Source organism: Chlorocebus sabaeus, chromosome 22 (genome assembly GCF_047675955.1).
Source record: "Chlorocebus sabaeus isolate Y175 chromosome 22, mChlSab1.0.hap1, whole genome shotgun sequence".
Taxonomy (NCBI): Eukaryota; Metazoa; Chordata; class Mammalia; order Primates; family Cercopithecidae; genus Chlorocebus; species Chlorocebus sabaeus.
Window position 1 is genome coordinate 52,267,846 of NC_132925.1, and position 22,080 is coordinate 52,289,925.

Sequence of the window (22,080 nt, forward strand, 5' to 3'; positions counted from 1 at the left end):
AGAGCAAGACTCCATCTCAAAAAAAAAAAAAAAAAAAAGTTGTATTTACAATTTTATATGCCTACAACATTGATTAATATTCCCTTAGTTAAGTCCCCAGCTGCTAATTTTTGCATTACTTAGGTAGCCACATACTTTTCTGTTTTTATAAACAAAAAACTGTTTTGGACATTTGGACCCATGTGCCAGTTTTGAACATTCTGTTTTGGACATTTGGACCCATGTGCCAGTTTGGCTCTTGATGCATTGAATACCTACTGTTGATACATAATTTATATTTTGAGCAGAGTCTGAGGACTGGGAATGCTCAAGACCAAGGCTTCCTAACAGAGTGATTTCAGATAGGCTGTTCCCACTGTGATTGTTCAGTAATATAACTTCCCTTTCCCTGTGCCTATTTCTTAAATGCCCGAGGGTAAGGATGTGAGCCAAGCTGCCTGCAGACTTTTTGTTACCAGGGCCTTCAGGAGAGCTCTCTTTCCAGTCTTTGGTTGGAGCCCCTCCCTGGGGGTGATGCTTTGGCATTGGCAGAGCTCTGTTTTGCATTTCTACTGGATTTTTAAATGTTTGGGTATCTGGTAGATAGGTCATGAATTGCATTTACAAGTTTAGACACTTTTGTACAATAGTAAGAGGAGGTAGAAGAGGGAGTTAAGGAGGTGTGAGGGCTTCACTGAAGAGTGATATTTGGTTTACTGACATTGGGTTTTGGTAGCATCTCTTCCTACTATCACAATATGGACACATTTTTCCTTCTCAAAGTATTTTTCTGATTTTAATCTATAACATTCATTTATTCTCTTAGTAAAAATGCAGTAGGCAAATTTCTTTCCGATCAATTTCTGCACACCTCCTTAGTATGCAGAGTTTTTATTTAAAAAATTACTTCTATAGTAGTAAGAAGTTAACTCTTCCTAGTTTTAATGTGATCGACCTCTTTAACTGTTCTTCCACCAAATGGACCTGCAGTGGTCTAGATGATTTGTATAATTTATTAATGATTGAAAGTAAATTGTTAGCCTTTAAGGCATTGTTTACTATGGCTCTATAAAACACAGTTGTCACTGTGATTCTTCAGTAATGTAATCCAAGTATCTCCAGACATTTCCAAAAACTTATTAAAAATCTGTCACATAGCATGCTTAAAGGAGGCAATGTTGCATAAAACATATTTATAAACCACAAGATTATTAACGGTTTAATATATGGGCAACTCAACTCAGTACAACTAAATAATGAAAGGATATTTGAATCTCAGGGGAAAAACAAAACTAAAAAAAAGAAAAAGAAATTACAATAGGGGAAAAACAAAACTAAAAAAAAGAAAAAGAAATTACACCCTTAGCCTTTTATGAAAATAACAACTTTTTTCTTTTCTTTAAAACTATTTTAAAAATTACAGAACATAAGTTTCTCGTAAAAGGTCAAGCCACTTGTATGCAAATGTTTGTAGCAGCATTTTTCATAATAGCCCCCAAGTAGAAACAACCCAAATGTCCATCAACATTGTGTGTATCCAATGTATATTCCACACTGGAGACACAAAATGTGGTCGACAGAGCCAATGGAATATTACTCAGACAAAAAAAAGGAGTGAAGGACTGATACATCGACCACACGGATGAGCCTCAAAAACATTACACTAAGTGGGCTGGGCGCGGTGGCTCACGCCTGTAATCCCAACACTTTCGGAGGCCGAGGTGGGCGGATCATGAGGTCAGGAGTTCAAGACCAGCCTGGCCCATGTTGTGAAACCCCGTCTCTACTAAAAATACAAAAAATTAGCTAGGTGTGGTGGCGGGTGCCTGTAATCCCAGCTACTCAGGAGGCTGAGGCAGGAGAATTGCTTGAACCCAGGAGGCAGAGGTTTCAGTGAGCTGAGATCATGCCACTGTATTCCGGCCTGGGCAACAAAGCAAGACTCTGTCTCAAAAAAAAGAAAAAAAATCAATTCTGTATGGTTCCTTTTATATGAAATGTCTGGTATAGGCAAATGCATACAGGCAGAAAATAGATTAGTGGTTGCCAGGAGCGGGGGAGAGGAGAACTTAGGGAATGACTGATAATGGGTGCAGTTTCTTTTGGGGTGAAGTGTTTTGGAATTAGATAGTGGTGATGATTATACAATTTTTTTTTTTGGGACAGAGTTTTGCTCTTGTTGCCCAGGCTGGAGTGCAATGGCACAATCTCAGCTCACCAAAACCTCTGCTTACTGGGTTCAAGCAATTCTCCTGCCTCAGCGTCCTGAGTAACTGGGATTACAGGCTCCCACCACCATGCCCGGCTAATTCTGTATTTTTTAGTAGAGATGGGGTTTCTCCATGTTGGCCAGGCTGGTCTCAAACGCCTGACCTGAAGTGATCCACTCGCCTCGGCCTCCCAAAGTGCTGGGATTACATGAGTGAGCTACTGCGCCCAGCCACAACTTTATTAAATATACCAAAGCCCATTGAATTATACATTTTAAAGAGTAATTTTATGGGATGTTAATTATATCTCAATTTTAAAAATGTTTTAAATTATACTGAGAAAAATGATTATTTCTATCCTCCCTTTACTAAATAAGAACTAGCATGTTTCTAGTTTCCCCTTTCCACCCACCTACCGTGTTTTGTCATTCTGTTATTCCAGGGCTGCAGCATATTGATGTGCAGTTTAACTCTGCTCGAAGGTAGCCAGCCAAGTGGATAAAGCGGGGCTGAAATCCTAGCAGTGTGCTCATCCTACCTGAAAGAAGGGATATCTTTGCCTAATTCATTAAAAAATCACCCATAACCTAGCAGTGGCCTTGATCTTTTTAAAAACTTTCTTTCCTTCTTTCCTTCCTTCCTTCCTTCCTTCCTTCCTTCCTTCCTTCCTTCCTTCCTTCCTTCCTTCCTTCCTTCCTTCCTCCCTCCCTCCCTCCCTCCCTCCCTCCCTCTCCCTCTCTCTCCCTCTCTCTCTCCCTCTCTCTCTCTCTTTCTCTCTTTCTCAGCGTTTCTCTTTGTTGCCCAGACTGGAGTACACAGCTCACTGCAACCTCAAACTTCCAGGCTCAAGTGATCCTCCTGCCTCAGCCTCCTGAGTAACTGGGACTACAGATGCATGTCACCATGCCCAGCTGATTAAAAAAAAAAAATGTTGTAGATACTGTGTCTTGCTATGCTGCCCAGGCTGGTCTTAAACTCCTGGCCTCAAGTGATCCTCTCACCTGGGCCTCCCAAAGTGCTGGGATTACAGGTGTGGGCCACCTCACCAGGCCAAGTGATCATTTAAGATGATCATTTTAATGGGGTTTTGGGACTATTTTTGGAGGGTAGGTAAATACATATACTTCTTCAGGTCTACTCTCTTGAATTAGAAGTCAAGCACTTCATTTTATTGTCATACTGTAATGAATATACTCTAATGGATTACTTTCCAGAATGGAACACCCTTTGGCACTTTCTTAGCAAATTGGGTTGGAAATTATCCAGTTAATGTTAAAAAGCACATTTTTAAGTGTGTGTTCTATAGTCCCTTTAATTTTGCCTTTTGGGTTTTAAGAGGATTCAATGTATTGTTCAACTTTACCTTATGATCCCTGAATATGTTTTTATGCTTGATATCACTAAAGTGCCACCACTACAAAGGGGATTTCCTGATACTTACTTGTTCTAACAATGCAACTTTTTCTGACAGCATTCTTGTATAGATTTCAAAAGAGTTCAAATAATAGTATTTTCTACACTAAATTTAATCAGTGACTCAACACACATTTATTGAATTACTATTATGTTCAAAATAACACTCTATTCCAAACAGAAGAACTCCTCAGATCCCAGCACTTTACATACAAAGTGCTTGTGTACCTGATACATGGTAGGTACTCAGTGAATATTTATAAATGGATCAATGCCTAAAGAACAATCTTCTTAATTTGTGATGCCTAAAGATTAGACACTGTCTAATAACCACAGGATTTAATAGGCCCTTTATTCAATTGGCATTCTAGAAGGGAAATTATCTGATGTAAAAAATGTGATATAGGCCAGGAGCAGTGACTCATGCCTGTAATCCCAGGACTTTGGGAGGCTGAGGCAGGGGAATCAGGAAGTCAAGAGATCAAGATCATCCTGGCCAACATGGTGAAACCCCGTCTCTACTAAAAATACAGAAATTAGCTGGGCATGGTGACACGTGCCTATAGTCCCTGCTACTCTGGAGGCTGAGGCAGGAGAATCGCTTGAACCCGGGAGGCGGAGGTTGCAGTGAGCCAAGATCGAGCCAATGCACTCCAGCCTGGTGACAGAGTAAAGAAACAAACAAACAAACAAACAAACAAAAAAACTGATATAATTTGGACTATTTCTAAGATAAATCTAAGAATTCTGGCAAACTAAAAACTTTCAGTGTTAACTATTTGTAGTGTTTTAAACTGATAATTTTTTTCAACAATTTTTTTTTTTGCTACTTTGTCAGTTTGTTTAGAAGTATCTGTTCTTAAACTGATAACTTTCAAGATCACTTAAAAGTGTTTCCACTTAAAAATCAATAATCAGCCGGAAAATGGCGCGAACCCGGAGGTGGAGCTTGCGGTGAGCAGAGATTGCACCACTGCACTCCAGCCTGGGCGACACAGCGAGACTCCGTCTCAAAAAAGAAAGAAAAGAAAAAATCAATAATCAGCGGTTCTCATATCCATGTCAAACACTTAGTGTTTTGTAATTGTTATTGTTCTGTTTATTTGTTTGTTTGTTTCTAATCCCAGAAAGGTGGGATCTAGGATTCCTGGACTAATTAGGATTACCATGAATCTGAAATTTAAGATGCATGTAGGGTGATATTTTACGTTTTCGGTTTTTTTTTTTTTTTTTTGAGATGGAGTCTTGCCTTTTGCTCAGGCTGGAGTGCAGTGGCATGATCTCGGCTCACTGCATTTCTGCCTTCCAGGTTCAAGCGATTCTCCTGCCTCAGCCTCCCTAGTAGCTGGGATTACAGGTGCCTGCCACCACACCTGGCTAATTTTTATATTTTTAGTAGAGATGGGGTTCCCCATATTGGCCAGGCTGATCTCGAACTCCTGACCTCAGGTGATCCTCCCACCTCGGCCTCCCAAAGCGCTGGGATTACAGGTGTGAGCCACCACACTCGGCCTAAGTTTTAATTTTAACTACATAAATTTTCATAAACAATTTTTTCCTTGTAAACCACTGAAAGATTTCCAAAAAAGCCACGATATTTTCTTCTCCAATTCCATCTCTCCTTCTTTGACTCAAGTGCTTTTCATGTATGTTAAAATTTGAGAACCATTGCCGTAATGGGAAAGTCAGAATTAGTAAACTGAAAAATTTTGTTAGAGCTTAAAATACAAGGCTAGTTTTTTTAAATGTTGTTCTTTATCACACAAATTAGAGTCTAAATCTCAGACTCTAAGACAGAGAAAAATTGCATTTTCAAGTATTTGAGAACCATCATTTAAGATGATATCTTACCAAAAGAATCTCTTCCTTCTCACGAAAAAAAAAAAAAAAGTTTAGTTCCAATTACTGTCAGCAAGAAATGCAAGCAATGGAAATAGTAAACATATTCAGCATGTGGGGAAACAGTTGGTATTCAGTAAACAGCAAGTAATTTATTGACTTGGCAAGGCTCCCTTGAACTCCAGTACACAGTTAACTCTTAATTATCTAGGAACAGATTTACTATTTTGTAAATTCTTTAGAATGTTATTGAACTCTCTGTCCCTCATCTTGCTAAATTCTAGGCTGACATCAGTATGCCTGAGAGAGCAGTGGAGTTAATCAAGCTTGAAGGGTGAGCTAAGTACAGGTTCACTTTCAAATCCTTATTAAGCACATCCTCTTTGCCCTGCACTGTGTTAGGGTGAAAGACAAAAGATCCTGCTTTTAGGGAGCTCATAGTCCAGTAGAGGAGGCAGATAAGTTAAAAAAAAAAAAAAAAAAAAAAAAAAAAAAAGAGAGAGAGAGAGATTACAATGCAGAAAGTGCAATAAACATGGCAATAACATGGTGCCATGGAGGTACATAGGAAGGGGGGAACCTAACCCAGGTCGCCTAATGGGAAGGCTTCCCAGAGAAGAAATACCTGAGTTTAATCTTGAAGGATGAGTGGGATGTAGCCATACAGAAATACTTGGGGTCCAAGGGCGATGGATCATGCCTGTAATCCCAACACTTTGGGAAGCAAGAGAATGGCTTGAGCCCAGGAGTTCAAGACCAGCCATAACAATATAGTAAGACCTTGTCTCTACAAAAAATTTAAAAAGTCAGCTGGGTGTCATGGTGTGCACCTGTAGTCCCAGCTACTTGGGAGACTGAGGCAGGAGGATCACTTGAGCCCTGGTGGTCGAGGCTGCAGCGAGCTGTGATCACGCTACTGCGCTCCAGCTTGGGCAACGGAGCGAGACTCTTTTTTTTTTTTTTTTTTTAACAACCTAGAAGGTAGAGTCCAAGGCCTTTTAAAAAACAAACAAACAAAATCATTTGCACTAGACAGCCTAAGTTGACTTCAGGTTTCCAACGTGAGCAATTGGGCTCAATTTGAGACACGTTAAGTTTTTAGTGTTTGTGGGGAATAGCCAAGTGCAGATGTCCACAGACCATGGTTATCCATGCTTGCTGCTTCGGGAAGGAGTCTGGGATGGACACGCAATGTGGGGTCATCATTGTCTGCCTAGCGATGGAAGCCGTTGATGGGAAAGAGATCTCCAGGAAAGGCAAGCTGGGGTGGCCTCTGTGGGCAACGTGAGCTTTTAAGGGGTAGTGGAATCTGAGAAGGATCAGCTGGAAGGGCAGAAAAAAGAAAAATGAGAACAACTTGGTAGAATAAAGGTCAAAGGAAAAGAGCAGACAACACTGTCATACGGCACAGAGAAGTCAAAGAAGATAGGCCTGGGAACTTTGACGAGAACCAAGGCAGCAGCAGAAGCCACGCCAGTCAGAAACATTTATTAAGCACCTACTATGAACGTACCAGGCACTGTAAACTGTTGTGCTATTTAATCTTCACTATGGTCCTTTGAGGGAAGGCATTATTAATATTATCATTCTTAGATTACAGATGAGTAAATTGAGGCCCAGAAGATCTTGAGCAGAGTGGTACAACTAGTTTGCAACAGTGCGAAGACTGTGACTCAGCTTAGCCTCACTTGTGAGTCCGGCTTTCTGTCATGTGCTAGTGACCGACAGTGGTGAGAAAGCAGAGAGTGAGTGAGTGTTCCCTACTCTTTAGAAATCTTTGTCAGTGGAGCATAGTGGGTAGATTTCACAAAGAAGAGGCAGAGTATAAGCAGGTGTTTTTTTGCTTTAATTTTTGTTTTTAAGATGACAGAGCCTTGCCCGCGATGATCAGGTAAAGAAAGAGAGCCACAGAAAAAAGAAAAAGTCTTCAGAATGAAGGGACTGATGCCTGTCTAGCCATACTTCCACTTCTGGGGTTGAATCACAAGAGATCTGAAAAAAAACCTGCCGGTGTGAACAACTGAAGCTGTTTGGTACTGTGTGAGTGTGTTTTAGGAAAGAAATCACCTGCAAAAAATGTCCATCTCACCTTTTCTCATTTAGGAATTCATTAATACGATGAACATCATTCATGATGAAGTAGACTGAATTTCTTGTGTAACCACAAGCCGGAACTATACTTGCCACATCAAACCAGGCCCTACCTATCTAGGTTCAGGGCAAAGAGTAGCAGCTGGGGGAGGGGCTCCACGTACACTTTTCCTTCCTGTGTTCACACTGTAAAATCCAGTACCTTCTTTCTTTCCATCAGTTGCTGTTCTCAGTGGAGCACCCAGACCTCTTTTTTTTTTTTTTTTTCCAATAGAAAAAATGATGCCCATTGCAGAGCTCTTGACTGGTCCTGCAGCAGAGCTAGAAGTTACTAGTTCCTGTTCTCCCAGATCTTATTTTTGAAAACTATGTGCCAGTGTGGCTAAACTTTAAACTGAACTTCTAATAACATACTAGAAAAGAAAATTAATCCCAGTTTTTGTTTGTAACTTTATTATAAGGACTTACAATGAAATTTGTACCCAGAACTCTTTGTAGATTCCTCCACAAGATAATGGCTTTGCTGGTCTGTGGAGCAGTGGCTTCTAAATCACACTCTAGGTAATTATTTTATAGGTTCAAGAAAGACATACGCTACTGGGGACCTACTGAGCCAAGGCACTAATGCTAGGGCTGCGGGGAAAGTGCAAAGTGCAATGCGGACATCTTTTGTGGGAGTGCTCAACTTTCTTAGAGATGGGGACCAGAATTCAGAGTAGTGAAGCACCAATATAAGTAGTAAAAGAATGTTTACTTTTTCCATTTAAAAGCAATGATACCAGTAATGCATGAATATATTCTTGCAGAAAGGAATACAGAAATCTCTAGAATAAATTGTTCAAGTTCCCCCTCATGACCTCCCCACTTCCACTTCCCTTCCCAAATTGAGGTGTTTCTTGCTAGTCTCTTTTCTATGCATTTCCACACAAACAGAAGCAAATATGTATACTTCTACACATATGTAATTTAACATATGTACTTTTATTACTGTTCAGCATTTGTTCAAAATACATTTTTTTCTGCGAACTTTTTCCTTAAGAAGGTCTATTCATGTCAGAACATATACATATATTCTTTTAAAAGTCAGTGTAGTATTACTACAGAATAAATCAATAAATTTATTAAAACATTAGAAAGTATTCCACACAAGAGAAACAAAAACTACTAAATTCTAAAACATTTGATTGGCAGACACTAGTGATTAATTCCATGTTTAATTCCATGTTTAATCATTTGTTTGAGTAGACTTAAGCTTCATGGAAATTTTCTCCACTTTAATCTTTTAAAAACATAGATTTAATATTAATACATTATTTTGACATATAAAAGCCCTTATATAAATGTTTTGCTTAAAACCAAGCAACTTAAAAGGAATATTTAAGTGGAAAATACTGGAATGCTACCTAGTTAGCATATATGATTGAATGCTATGGATCCCACAAGGCAGGACTAGAATGAAATAAAAGAAAAAGATTCTTAAATATCTCAGGAAAATGGGAATTCTTGTGGTACCTAAGGACAATGGTAGTTCTTTAAAAAATGTCAGTTTTGGCTGGGTGCAGTGGTTCATATCTGTAATCCCAGCACTTTGGAAGGCCAAGGCGGGTGAATCACCTGAGGTCAGAAGTTCGAGACCAACCTGACCAACATGGCGAAACCCTGTCTCTACTAAAAATACAAAAATTAGCCACACGTGATGGCGGACGCCTGTAATCCCAGTTACTCAGGGGGCTGAGGCAGGAGAATCACTTGAACCCAGGAGGCAGAGGTTGTAGTGAGCCGAGATGGTGCCACTGCACTCTAGCCTGAGTAACATAGCAAGACTCTGTTTCAGAAAAAGAAAAAAAAGTCAGTTCTTTTCTGATCATTGTTAAACTGATAACTAAAATCTAAAAACAAAAAACCAAAAAAGCACTACTTCTTGTTTAAAGATATATTTGGCCAAGCGCAGTGGCTCACGCCTGTAATCTCAGCACTTTGGGAGGCTGAAGTGGGCAGATCACCTGAGGTCGGGAGTTTGAGATCAGCCTGACCAACATGGAGAAACCCTGTCTTTACTAAAAATACAAAAAAAAATTAACAGGGCGTGGTGGTGCATGCCTGTAATCCCAGCTACTCGGGAGGCTGAGGCAGGAGAATCACTTGAATCCAGGAAGCAGAGGTTGCAGTGAGCTGAGATCATGCTACTGCACTCCAGCCTGGGCAACAGAGTGAGACTCCATCTAAAAAAAAAAAAAAAAAAAAAAAAAAAAAAAAAAAAAAAAAAGATATATTTGTACATGCACATGTATAGAGGAAAACCATAAGTTTATGTTTTCTTTATGTTTTAACAGTGGTTATCTCCGGGTGATGGTCCATATTCAAGTGATTCTTATTCTTTATCTTTTTCTGAACTTTCCAATTTTAAAAATAATAAATACATATTAGTTTTCTTAATTAGAGAAAAATGAAATAAAATGAATTAATAAATGAATGGAATGAGTATGTATCTTGGCTTGAGAACAGAAACTCTGCCTTCTTTATCTTTACATTTCCCCACATTACTTTTACTTAAGTGTAGCATATACAATTATAATCTTGGGTCAAACAAACTTAAAAATAGGCTTGTAATATATAAATAAACACAACACCTAAAGTAGTTTTTATTCTAGTACTACTAGGCCAGCATACAAAATACACCTTTATTTACTAATGTGATATCTCTTCTGTTAAATAATTAATTTTTTAAATTTATAATTTCACAAAATTTATTTTTTAAAAAAACTTATTCTTGTCATTTCCAAAAAAAGAGAGGGGAAAGGAGAGAGGAAGCTGTGCTTAGTGGGAAAGTTGCAACATTCGGTTCGTGAGTAGTTTTTGCTTTAGATATTTTTTTTCAACGACTTCTCTTACATAAGAGTCCTGTGATATCTCCATAGGGAGAAATAACCCTCAGCTACATTATGTCTTTTTAATTTTTCCTCCAGATAGTGTTTACAAATCAACATGTAGGAATGACTCCATATTTAAAGTTATTAGCCAACTCTAGTGTCTATTTGCCATTAAGGACAATTAGTAATTTTAACAATCAATGAGAGTTTATTTTAGGAGAAAACTTACTGAAATTTTCAGGAAATAACCTTTTTGTTCCAAAACAGCTGTCATTGAACACCATTATATCTACAACAATTAAAATTATCTTTGGTGACTTTTAGCATCTGGCATTGCTCCATTATTGTTCAGTTAAATATTTTTCAAGTTTGCTAGGACTTTTGCCCACCATGTGCTTATGACTCTTTATTGTCAATATGTATCTTAGAAGTCACCTTTGTGACATTACTTTTTTTGTATTGTGGGAGAGTGCATAATTTCTATAGTGAATTGCCTGAGAAATGAAGTAATATTTATTAGGAAATTGCAGTACATATCTACAAGTTACCTACAAACATACAATTATAATTTATTCTGTTATATTTAACAACAAATATTCCCTTCTCTCTTTTACTAGATCCGTGCAAAAAATAATTCGTAGTTTAAAGAATTAGCTAATGTACAGTGGCCAAAAAACAAACAAAAAGCAAAGAGCAACATGTCATTTTGATCAATTTAACTGAAAAATATGAAGGACATTTCCATGTTGAGTTCACCCAGACCATTAGTGCAGGGAATTGATTGTTAAAAACAAAACCAAAGAAAAACAAAAACATACTATTTTGCATCCCAATGGAAGTCATAAATATGTTAGTTCAAAACCCATCCAAAATGAGTCATGTGTCTTAGAAAAAAATAACAAACCTGAGATTCTGTAATACCTTACCCAATTTAAATCCTAATTATGACTTCATGTTTGTTTCATTTTGAGACAAAGTGAATGCTTATCTTTAGAAATGACTAATTAAGCATTGAAATATAATAGCTTCAGGAGCCTAAATGCATCATATGATAAAAGAACAATACTTTTATAATATCTGAGGCCTTGATCACTATTATTGAGTTAGTATATTTTGAGGGAAAAAAATTTACGTGCCATGATTTTATTCAAACCAAAAAAATATTTGGAAAATATTTAAGAATTATTACTGATTATTGAAATCTAAAACACTAATACCAGTGAATATTTCTTATACCCTAATACTTCTCTGAATACTTACAAAGCCAATAATTAACCATTCAGACTGAAGGAAAAAAAAAAACTGGAAAGGATTTATAAGGGTGAGTAGGGTGAAATTTATTTAAGTAACTTCAAAAATCTGCACAAACCCAAAGCAATTTGAGCTCTGTGTTATGGATTTGGGGGACTGTCAATGTGCATCGATTGTCCTTAGACTGCCTCTCTTGCATCCTCTTCTCTCCTCTATAACACAACTGATATTGCTATTCCTGGCATGTCCTCCATCCCCACAAGTTCACATAATCAAATCCTGGACTATTTTTGATGAGAAATAGTAGCTAACAAGATTGTTTTCCCACTCTAGGCAGTTGAAAATGGAGGACGTGCAAAATATTATTTAAAAAGCAGGTTGCGAAACTAACTTTCAAAAAAGTTAAAATGAACTAAAAACTTGAAGACAGATACTCTGAATTGCTAAAAAGTTCTTACCTCTGGGGGACAGAGTACTGGTGATTTTTCTTTTCTCACTTTTTTCTCCATTTTTCAGGGATTTATGTATTACATTAATAGTTAACAAAATAGTAAAAGTCAAATATGGGGAAAAGTATCTCATTGGTCATGAAAATGTAAATAAAATATGCAAAACACTGAATTGTTTCAAATTATTGTTTAAAAACTACTGTTGTAAAATGATCCAGGCCTCCAAGCTCTTCCTCTCATTTGCGGAACATAAAGTATATTTTGGATCAACACATGGAACATTCCAGACAATGTGAAACTAGAAAGGAACTGCACCTGTATCCCGATACGGCGCCAAAAAAATGTAGCTACTGAATAAATACTCATCTTAAATTGGGAAAAGGAATTAAAGTTCATTTTCTACTTACTCCTATGCAGAAAAGTGAAAGTTTTATTCTTGGCATGAATATGATAGAATTTGTGGGACAGTAACTATTATTAAGAAGGTACTTTTTAGAGTTTGACTCCACTGAGCAGTTTTAAGTGGAAGAGAAGGCATTGCAGAATATGAATGAATGCTATAACTGCAAACTTGATGGTTTTGAATTAAACTCTGGCTATTTACTTTGTAAGTTTTGAGAATCACTTGATTAATTTTTTTTCAGATGATTACTTGTACCAAACAGAGAAAGAACATCGTGTATTGAAGGATTTGTTTACCTAAATGAATGCGCTTGGTGAGGAGGAATTTAGCTTCAGCAGAATTTTCTGTAAGAAGAGTAACATTTACATAATGGCAATTCTAAAAAAGTCATCTTTTTCAGAGAAAAGTGTGAAGCAATGTGTGTGGAAAGCTGCAAAATCTAGAGTTGCAGGCAGATTAGGCAAGAGGCGCCTGGTGAAAAATAAAAAAAAGAATTAAATCATGGCTAAAGATTTTTTCCAGCAAAAGTAGTTAATATGTGGAACAAACTGTTAACATGGCTTTTAAAAAATAATCAGAAGCTGTGAAAGAATTCTGACAGGGGAGATGAGAGACATGAGATAAATGGGGAAGTAGAGAATAGAAGCTTGAATATGTGATGGCACATGTGACTTTGCCATTAATTTTGTTATCTTTGCAGAAGACCTTAGATCAATGAGGAAAGTGGATGGAAGACAGGGCAAGCTAAAATTTAGCTCTCTAGATGGAATCTTTTGCTTATGTTTTTTCTTTTTATTTTTTTTCCCCACCGTGTTTGTTTCTGGGGAGTATATTCTACAGCAGAAAGACTCCCCCCAAATACTCTACAGTTTACCAAAAAAAAAAAAAAAAAGGAAAAGCATACTATGTGAAACTATTGTCAGACATAGATAGAAAAGAGACCAAAGAGAAATCTTCACCTTTGCGTCTTCAATTTCAACAGCTGCGTTGTATGTTCCTTTAAAATCTGATGCTTTGGCTACACTCAGGCCTTTTTGCAGTAACCTTAGCAGATGCTTAAGGAACCTAAATTGCTGAAGCCAGTTCCAGTCTAATAAAATGATCTATATTTCTTTCTTCAATGAACCTTTTTTTTTTTTTTTTTTTTTTTTTTTGAGACAGAGTTTCACCTGTTGCTCAGGCTAGAGCGCAGTGGTGCAATCTCAGCTCACTGCAACCTCTGCCTCCCAGGTTCAAGCAATTCTCCTGCCTCAGCCTCCCAAATAGCTGGGATTATGGGATTACAGGCACACACCACCAGGCCCGGCTAATTTTTGCTTCTTCTTTTTTTTTTTTTTTTTTTTAGTAGAGATGGGGTTTCTCCATGTTGGCTAGGCTGGTCTCGAACCCCTGACCTCAGGTGATTCATCCGCCTCTTCCTCCCAAAGTGCTAGGATTACAGGCCTGAGCCACGGCGCCCAGCCTGAACCTTCTTTTTAATCTTACAGTTTCTCCATTTATCAGAATGTGCAACTGCTCTTGAATTCACTCTCTTCTACTTAAATGTTGGATCCCATAATCCATATGCAAAAAATGGATTTCAGTAGAAATCCAACATTTCAGAAGAAAATCTATATCTCAAGCATTGTGCTAGATACCAGAGACACAACACAGGATAATTCGGAAAGTTTCCCATTCTGTGTACACCAAGTTCTTCCCCCGCCCCCCGCCCCACAAAATTGTGTAAATACACAATTTTCTCTACAGTGGTATCAAAAATAATTTCTCCTTTCTAATTTGGAGAACATGAACATTAGCCGTTATTTGTTTCTCAGTAATTTTCCACATGCCAGTCATCCTATCTTGGAACTCCTCCTCCATCTCAGACCAAACCTCTCTCCTGCTGCATGACTTTTCCCATGTGACCCTTTAAATAAATTCTAAGATTTTTCCCATAATTAATTAATCTCAGAAATCAAAATGAAACATGTCACCAGGGTCTTATTTAAAGCCAAGAAATCTGTTGGCTATTATCCATCCTTGTTTCTAAATTAAACAACCCCAAATACTATTCTCACCATCCTTGTTTGTTAATATCAGGCATTTTCTCCTCAGAGAACGAGGGCCTATACAACAAAGACTTTTGATATGTGCTCACCGTAACATGAAGCACACTTATATTTCATTTCAATTATATATAAGGACGTTTTCCTCTAAAATTTCCACATCCATGTGCTTTAAAAATACTCACATACTAGAAATGAATTTTCCTGAGTAAAATACTGCCAGTTTTCATTTTCTGAATGATCCAAAGTGTAACAGCTCAAAATCTTTTCTCAAAGTCTGACTCTTTGGGCCTGGTAACAATTTAACATACAACTAAATCTTTATGATTTACAGATGGATTGCTTGAATTATACTTTATCTTTGGTGACTCAGCTCTTCCCCACCTTTGCCACTTTGCCAGGTTCAAGTATGCTGGAAAGGAAGCAGAACTGAGTTAGGGTCAAACATGCAGAGTCTAATCATGGGGTGTGTGTGTGTGTGTTTGAGAGAGAGAGACAGAGATTTGTTTAATTCCCAAGCCAAACTCAAGATGGTCCATTGTGTTGTTGGAGGAGATGGTTACCCCATTCTCCATGATGTTTTTATTTCACAGGGCTCATCCCTGTATCAAAATATCTCACGTGTGCCATAAATATATGCACCTACTGTGTACCCACAAAAATTAAAAATAAAAGAAAGAAAGCTGGAAGGCACATTAAAAAAAAGATTGTTATTTTTTAAAGTCCCTCCCGTTGAGTTAGATAAATTATTACATATAACTAAAGAGAAAGCTGGACCCTTTTCTTCCTGCCTTCCTTTTCCCCTTTTCCCTGCCTCACCCCTTCCTTTCTTCATTTCTAATATTCTCATTTCAGCTTAAAGCGAAAGGTTGTTTAGCAGCAGGGTAGGAAGGATACCTTATATCCAACCCTCAGCTTGATTTCTTCTAGTCCTTAGGGTGACATTGACCTGGCTCTGAGGACCAGTGCACTCCAGCTCCCCGATGTGCTCTCCCGGCTGGTTGAGACCACAGCCTCTGCACAGCAGTTCACCCCAGAGCCTCCTGTGCCTGGTTGCCTTTGTCCTTCTCTCTCCTCTGTTTGGTCCCCGCTCATTCTCGTCTACCTTTGTCTCTGTCTCATGCCTCCCTCCATCTCCACATCTGCTGTTCCTCTTCTCTGCTTCTCTTTCATTCACTAATATTTTCTCCTTTTTTTCTCACTGAAACCTTGAAATTATAATATAGAATATTTTTATTCTTGAATTTAAATGGAAAAGGTGATTTGATAAATTAATTTCTTTAAAGATGTAATTGTTGCAACTTCTAATTTTTTTTCCAACAAGTTGGTGACCTTTGATGGAAACACAGCAGCATCACTGCAGCTTACAGAATTACTGCTTAGCAAATGCATGAGACATTCAAAGGGACTTCTGATCAGTTTTCTAAGTTTCTCATGATTATCTTTTTTTTTTTTTTTTTTTTTTTTTTGAGGCAAGGTTTCACTCTGTCACCTGAGCTGGAGTGCAGTGGCTCACTGCAGCCTCTGCCTCCTGGGCTCAGGTGATCCTCCCACCTCAGCCTCCCGAGTAGCTGGGACTTCAGGTACGTGCCACCACACACGGCTAATTTTTGTATTTTTTTTGTGTATTTTTTGTAGAGATGAGGTTTCACCATGTTGCCCAGGCTGGTCGTGAACTCCTGGGCTTAAGCCATCCACCCTCCTTGGCATCTCAAAGTGCTGGGATTACGGGCGTGAGCCACCACACCCTGCCTCATGATTATCTGAGAAAGAAAACATAATAAACATTGAAATGCATAAGGATCATTCGTATTTTTGTTTGTTTGAGACAGAGTCTCGCTCCATCCCAGGCTAGAGTGCAGTGGCATAATCTCGGCTCACTGCAGCCTCTGCCTCCCAGGTTCAAGTGATTCTCATACCTCAGGTTCTTCGGTAGCTAGGATTACAGCCACCCATTACCACGCCCAGCTAATTTTTATATTTTTAATAGAGATGGGGTTTTTACCATGTTGGCCAGGCTGGTCTCGAACTCCTGACCTCAAATGATCCATCTGCCTTGGCCTCCCAAAGTGTTGGGATTATAGGCCTGAGCCACCGCAACACACCTGAAATGCATAATGCTCTTTCAGCAGGGTTGCCAACTCTAGCAAATGAAAATACAGGATGCCTAGTTAAATTTGAATTTCAGATAAACAAATCATTGTTTAGTGTGTGACCCATGCGATATTCGAGACAACTTTATACTAAAAAAAGTACTTGCCATTTATCTGAAATTCAAATTTAACCAGGCATTCTGTATTTTGTAATTGACTATATTCATAATATTTGTGTGTGTATATATATGTGTGTGTGATATTTGTGAGCTGGGTGTTTTTAATTTGGGGACTATTTATAGTTTCCTTGCTATTTCTCCTCCCTTATGCAGTATATAAAGTATTCCCTTTACATTTTACCCCTTGGGTATATATACTTTATTCCATTTCCTTCCAACTTTATCTTAAAAGTAGATGGGTTAAGAGAAAAACGTACCAATGTATTCAATTCTCTATCACCTCCCTCTGAAAAAGGTGTTTACTTAATACACATCAGGCAAGGGCAGCACTTTTGAACCTCTTTTAAAACAATCAGCTTTATGGTTACACTAAGTAGATTTGTTCTTAACCTCTCTCTCTCATTTTAAAACAAAATGTCTGAAATTATGAATAACTATAGTAATAGTAGCTAACATGTATTGAGCACTTCCTATCAGGCACTGTTCAACATTATATAATGGCTTAAATCACTTACACCCCACAAACCATTGACGTAGGTAGCATTAGTACCCCTACTTTGGAGATGAGGAAAGAGACACAAAGAAGTTAGGCAAATCCCAGTTTCCCATTATTAATATTTTACATTAGTATGATACATTTGTCACAATTAATGGACCCATGTTGGTATATATTATTAATAGAGCCCATGTTTCATTCAGATGTCCCCAGTCTTTCCCTCGCGTCCTGTTTCTGTCCCAGGATCCCATCCCGGGTGCCGCATTTCACTTAGCCATCCTGTTGCCTTGGACTCCTCTTGGTTGTGAGTTTCTTAGGCTTTCTTGGTTCTTGATGACCTTGACAGTTTTGCACCGGACTGGTTGCGTATGTCATAGAATGTCCTTCAGTTGGGGTTTGCCTGGTGTCTCTCATGGTTAGACTGGGGTTGTGGGTTTGGGGGAGGGGGACCCACAGGAATAAGTGCTGTCCTCATCACATCATGTCAACCTTGACCACCTGGCTAAGGGGGTGTCTGTCAGCTTTCTTCATGATAAAGTTATTCTTTTTTTCCCTCTTTCCATACTGTACTCTTTGAAAGGAAGTCATATTCCTAACCCACACTTTATGGTTATTATGATTGAGCTATTTTTTAAACGTCAGCTTTATGGAGACACAATGCACATTATATAATGCACCTATTTACAGTGTACAATTCTGTGGCTTTCAGTATATCCAGAACTGTGCAAGCATCACCTCAATCTACTTTAAAACATTTTCATCACCCCAAAAAGAAACCCCATACCCATTAACAGTCATTCCCCTTTTCCCTCCCCTCCTTGCCTCCCCCAGCCCATGGCTGCCATGAATCTACTTTCTGTCTCTACAGATTTGCCTATTCTGGACATTTCATACAAAAGGAATCATGCAGTATGTGGTGTTTTGTGACTGGCTTCTCTCACTTAGCATAACGTTTTTGAGGCTCATCCATGTTCTAATATGTTTTAGTATTTCATTCTTTTTTATTGCTGGATAATATTTTATTGTATGGATAGATCGCATTTTGTTTACTGATACATCCATTGCTGGACATTTGGGTTGTGTCCACTTTTTGACTTCTATGAATAAGATTGGTATGCACATTCAGGTACAAGTTTTTACATGGATGTGTTTTCATTTATCTTGGCTAAACACCTAGAAGTGGAATTGTTGGATGTACTTGAGCTATTATTAAAAATAATAAAAAATGGCTGGGCGTGGTGGCTCACGCCTGTAATCCCAGCACTTTGGGAGGCTGAGGTGGGTGGATCACTTGAGGCCAGGAGTTTGAGAACAGCCTGGCCAACATGGTGAAACCCTGTCTCTACTAAAAATACAAAAATAATTAGCCAGTTGTGGTGGCAGGCACCTGTAATCCCAGCTACTCAGGAGACTGAGGCAGGAGAATAGCTTGAACCCAGGAGGCGGAGGCTGCAGTAAGCTGAGATCGCACCATTGCACCTCCAGCCTGGGCAAAGAGAGTGAAACTCTGTGTCAAAAAACCAAAAACCAAAAACGAAAACATAGCTGACTAGGCTGTGGGCTGTCCCTGCTTCAGTTCTCCATACTGGCTAGGAAAATTTAGCTGATTGTCCTATAAAACCAGAAAAGACCCCTCTAATCTGTGGGCAAGTACCCAAATTGCAAGAATGTTGACTAAGATGAAAGAAAACAGCTTCTAAAAGCCTGTCTACACATCCCATCCTATAAACCTAAGGCAAATAACATAGCTTATCTGTACAGAAAAAAATACAGATCCCATATATTACTAGTTTCTGTTAAAAAGTTATGATAGGAAAGTTGTCTGTCCTAAGTCTAGTTGTTCTTCAATGCGCACAAAGAGTAAGTTGTTTGTGCCACATTTTCTTTATCCATTCCGCCATAGACAGATACTTAGGTCAGTCTTGGCTCCCTATCTCGGCTATTATGAATAATGCTGCAATGAACCTGAGAGTACAGATAGGACTTCAACCTAATAATTTCATTCCTGTTGTATATGTACTCAGCAGTGGGAATGCTGGATCATAAGGCAGTTCCATTTTTAATTTTTAAAGGAATCTTAATACTATTTTCCATAATGGGTATATCAATTTACATTCTACCAACAGTGTACAACGGTTCCCTTTTCTCCATCCCTTTGCCAATACTTGTTATCTCTTGTCTTTGTGATAATAGCCAGCCTCACAGATGTGGTACATACATACAATGGAAAGTTATTCAGCCATAAAAAGCAAGGAAATCCTGCCATTTGGAACAACATGGATGAACCTGGAGGACATTATGCTGAGTGAAATCATCCAGGCACAGGAGGACACATATTGTATGATCTCATTTATACATTGATATGGTTTGGATTTGTGTCCCTGCCCAAATCTCATGTTGAATTGTAATCCCCAGTGTTGGGGGAGGGGCTGGCAGGAGATGATTGATCATGGGGGCGGATTTCCCCCTTGCTGTTCTCGTGATAGTGAGTGCATTCTCATGAGATCTGGTTGCTTAAAAGTGTGTAGTACTGGTCTGCAGAATCTGCACCAACCAGCACCATGCCCATGACACTGGGGTACGGGGACATCCACGGGTTGGCACACATCATCCGCCTGCTCTTGGAATATACAGACTCAAGCTACGAGGAAAAGAAGTACACGATGGGGGACTCTCCTAACTATGACAGAAGCCAGTAGTTGCATGAAAAATTCCAGCTGGGCCTGGACTTTCCCAATCTGCCCTACTTGTTCGATGGGGCTCACAAGATCACCCAGAGCAATGCCATCCTGTGCCACATTGCCCGCAAGCACAACCTGTGTGGGGAGACAGAAGAGGAGAAGATTCGTGTGGACATTTCGGAGAACCAGTCCATGGACAACCTGGTGCAGCTGGCCATGATCTGCTACATCCCAGAATTTGAGAAAGTGAAGCCAAAGTACTTGGTGGAACTCCCTGAAAAGCTAATGCTCTACTCGCAGTTTCTGGGGAAGCAGCCATGGTTTGCAGGAGATGAAATCACCTTTGTGGACTTCCTCGCCTATGACATCCTTGACCTGAACTGTATATTTGAGCCCAGCTGCCTGGATGTCTTCCCAAACCTGAAGGACTTCATCTCCCGATTTGAGGGTTTGAAGAAGATCTCTGCCTACATGAAGTCCAGCCAATGCCTCCAAGGTCCTTTGTTTGGGAAGTCAGCTATGCCTGGGAGCCTGGAGAACACTGGAGAACAGCCCGACTCCCTGGACCAGGCTTCTTCCTTTTTCCTTCTTTCCACTCTCTTCTTTTTCCCCCAGGCCTCATTGGCTTCCTTTCTTCTAACATGATCCCTCCTGCATCGAGGCTCTTTAAAGCTTCAGCTCCCACTATCTTCCATCAAAGTCCCCTCCTAACATCTCCCTTTTTCTGCACTAACACCAACCTGACTGCTTTTCCTATCAGTGCTTGTTTCTTCTTTGAAAAGCTGGACTGATCCCTGAGCTCCCCAGCACTGTCCTCAAAGACCATCTGCATGCCCTGCTCCCTTTGCTGGGTCCCTACCCCAGCCCTGTGTGATGCCCAGTAAAGCCTGAACCATGAAAACAAAAGTATGTAGTACCTCCCCCTTCACTCTCTTCCTCCTGCTCTGGCCATGTGAAGATGTGCTGTTTCCTCTTCACCTTCTGCCATGATTTTAAGTTTTCTAACGCCTCCCCAGCCATGCTTCCTGTAGAGCAAGCTTGTCCAACCCACGGCCCACAGGCTGCATGTGACCCAGAATGGCTTTGAATGTGGCCCAACACACATTTGTAAACTTTCTTAGAATATTATGAGATTTTGAACTCAAGATGGATCAAGGACTTAAATCTAAGATGTAAAACTATAAAAACTCTAAAAGATAACATCGGAAAAACTCTGCTAGACATTGTCTTAGGCAAAGACTTCATAACCAAGAACCCAAAAGCAAATGCAACAAAAACAAAGAAAAATAGACGGACCTTAATTAAACTAAAAAGCTTCTGCACAGCAAAGTAAACAATCAGCAGAGTAAACAGACAACCCACAGAGTGGGAGAAAATCTTTGCAATCTATACATCTCATAAAGAACTAATATCCAGAATATACAAGGAGCTCAAACATATCAGTAAGAAAAAAAAAAAAAAGTCTCATCAAAAAGTGGGCTAGGCTGGGCGCAGCATTTGGAGACGGGTGGATCTCAAGATCAGGAGATAGAGACCATCCCGGCTAACACGGTGAAACCCCGTCTCTACCAAAAATACAAAAAATTAGCCAGGCATGATGGCACATGCCTGTAGTCCCAGCTACTCGGGAGGCTGAGGCAGGAGAATCGCTTGAACCCGGGAGGTGGAGGTTGCAGTGAGCTGAGATTGCACCACTGCACTCCAGCCTGGGCAACAGAGCGAGACTCTGTCTCAAGAAAAAAAAAAAAAAAGTGGGCTAAGGACATGAATAGACAATTCTCAAAAGAAGATATACAAATAGCCAACAAACATGAAAAATTGCTCAGCATCACTAATGATCAGGGAAATGCAAATAAAACCCACAATGTGATACCACATTACTCCAGCAAGAACAATGAGTGGATAAAGAAATTATGGTATACACACACACACACACACACACACACACCATGGACTCAGCCTTAAAAAGGAATGAAATAATGGCATTTGCAGCAACCTGGATGGAATTGGAGACCATTATTCTAAGTAAAGTAACTCAGGAATGGAAAAACAAACATCCTTTGTTCTCACTCATAAGTGAG

General features: G+C 39.2%; 1 pseudogene; it reads left to right on the top strand.

Annotated features, from left to right (window-relative positions):
- Positions 1 to 19,351: 19,351 nt before the first annotated feature.
- On the top strand, positions 19,352 to 21,086 carry LOC103228026 (glutathione S-transferase Mu 5 pseudogene; annotated as a pseudogene).
- The last annotated feature ends 994 nt before the right edge of the window (positions 21,087 to 22,080 follow it).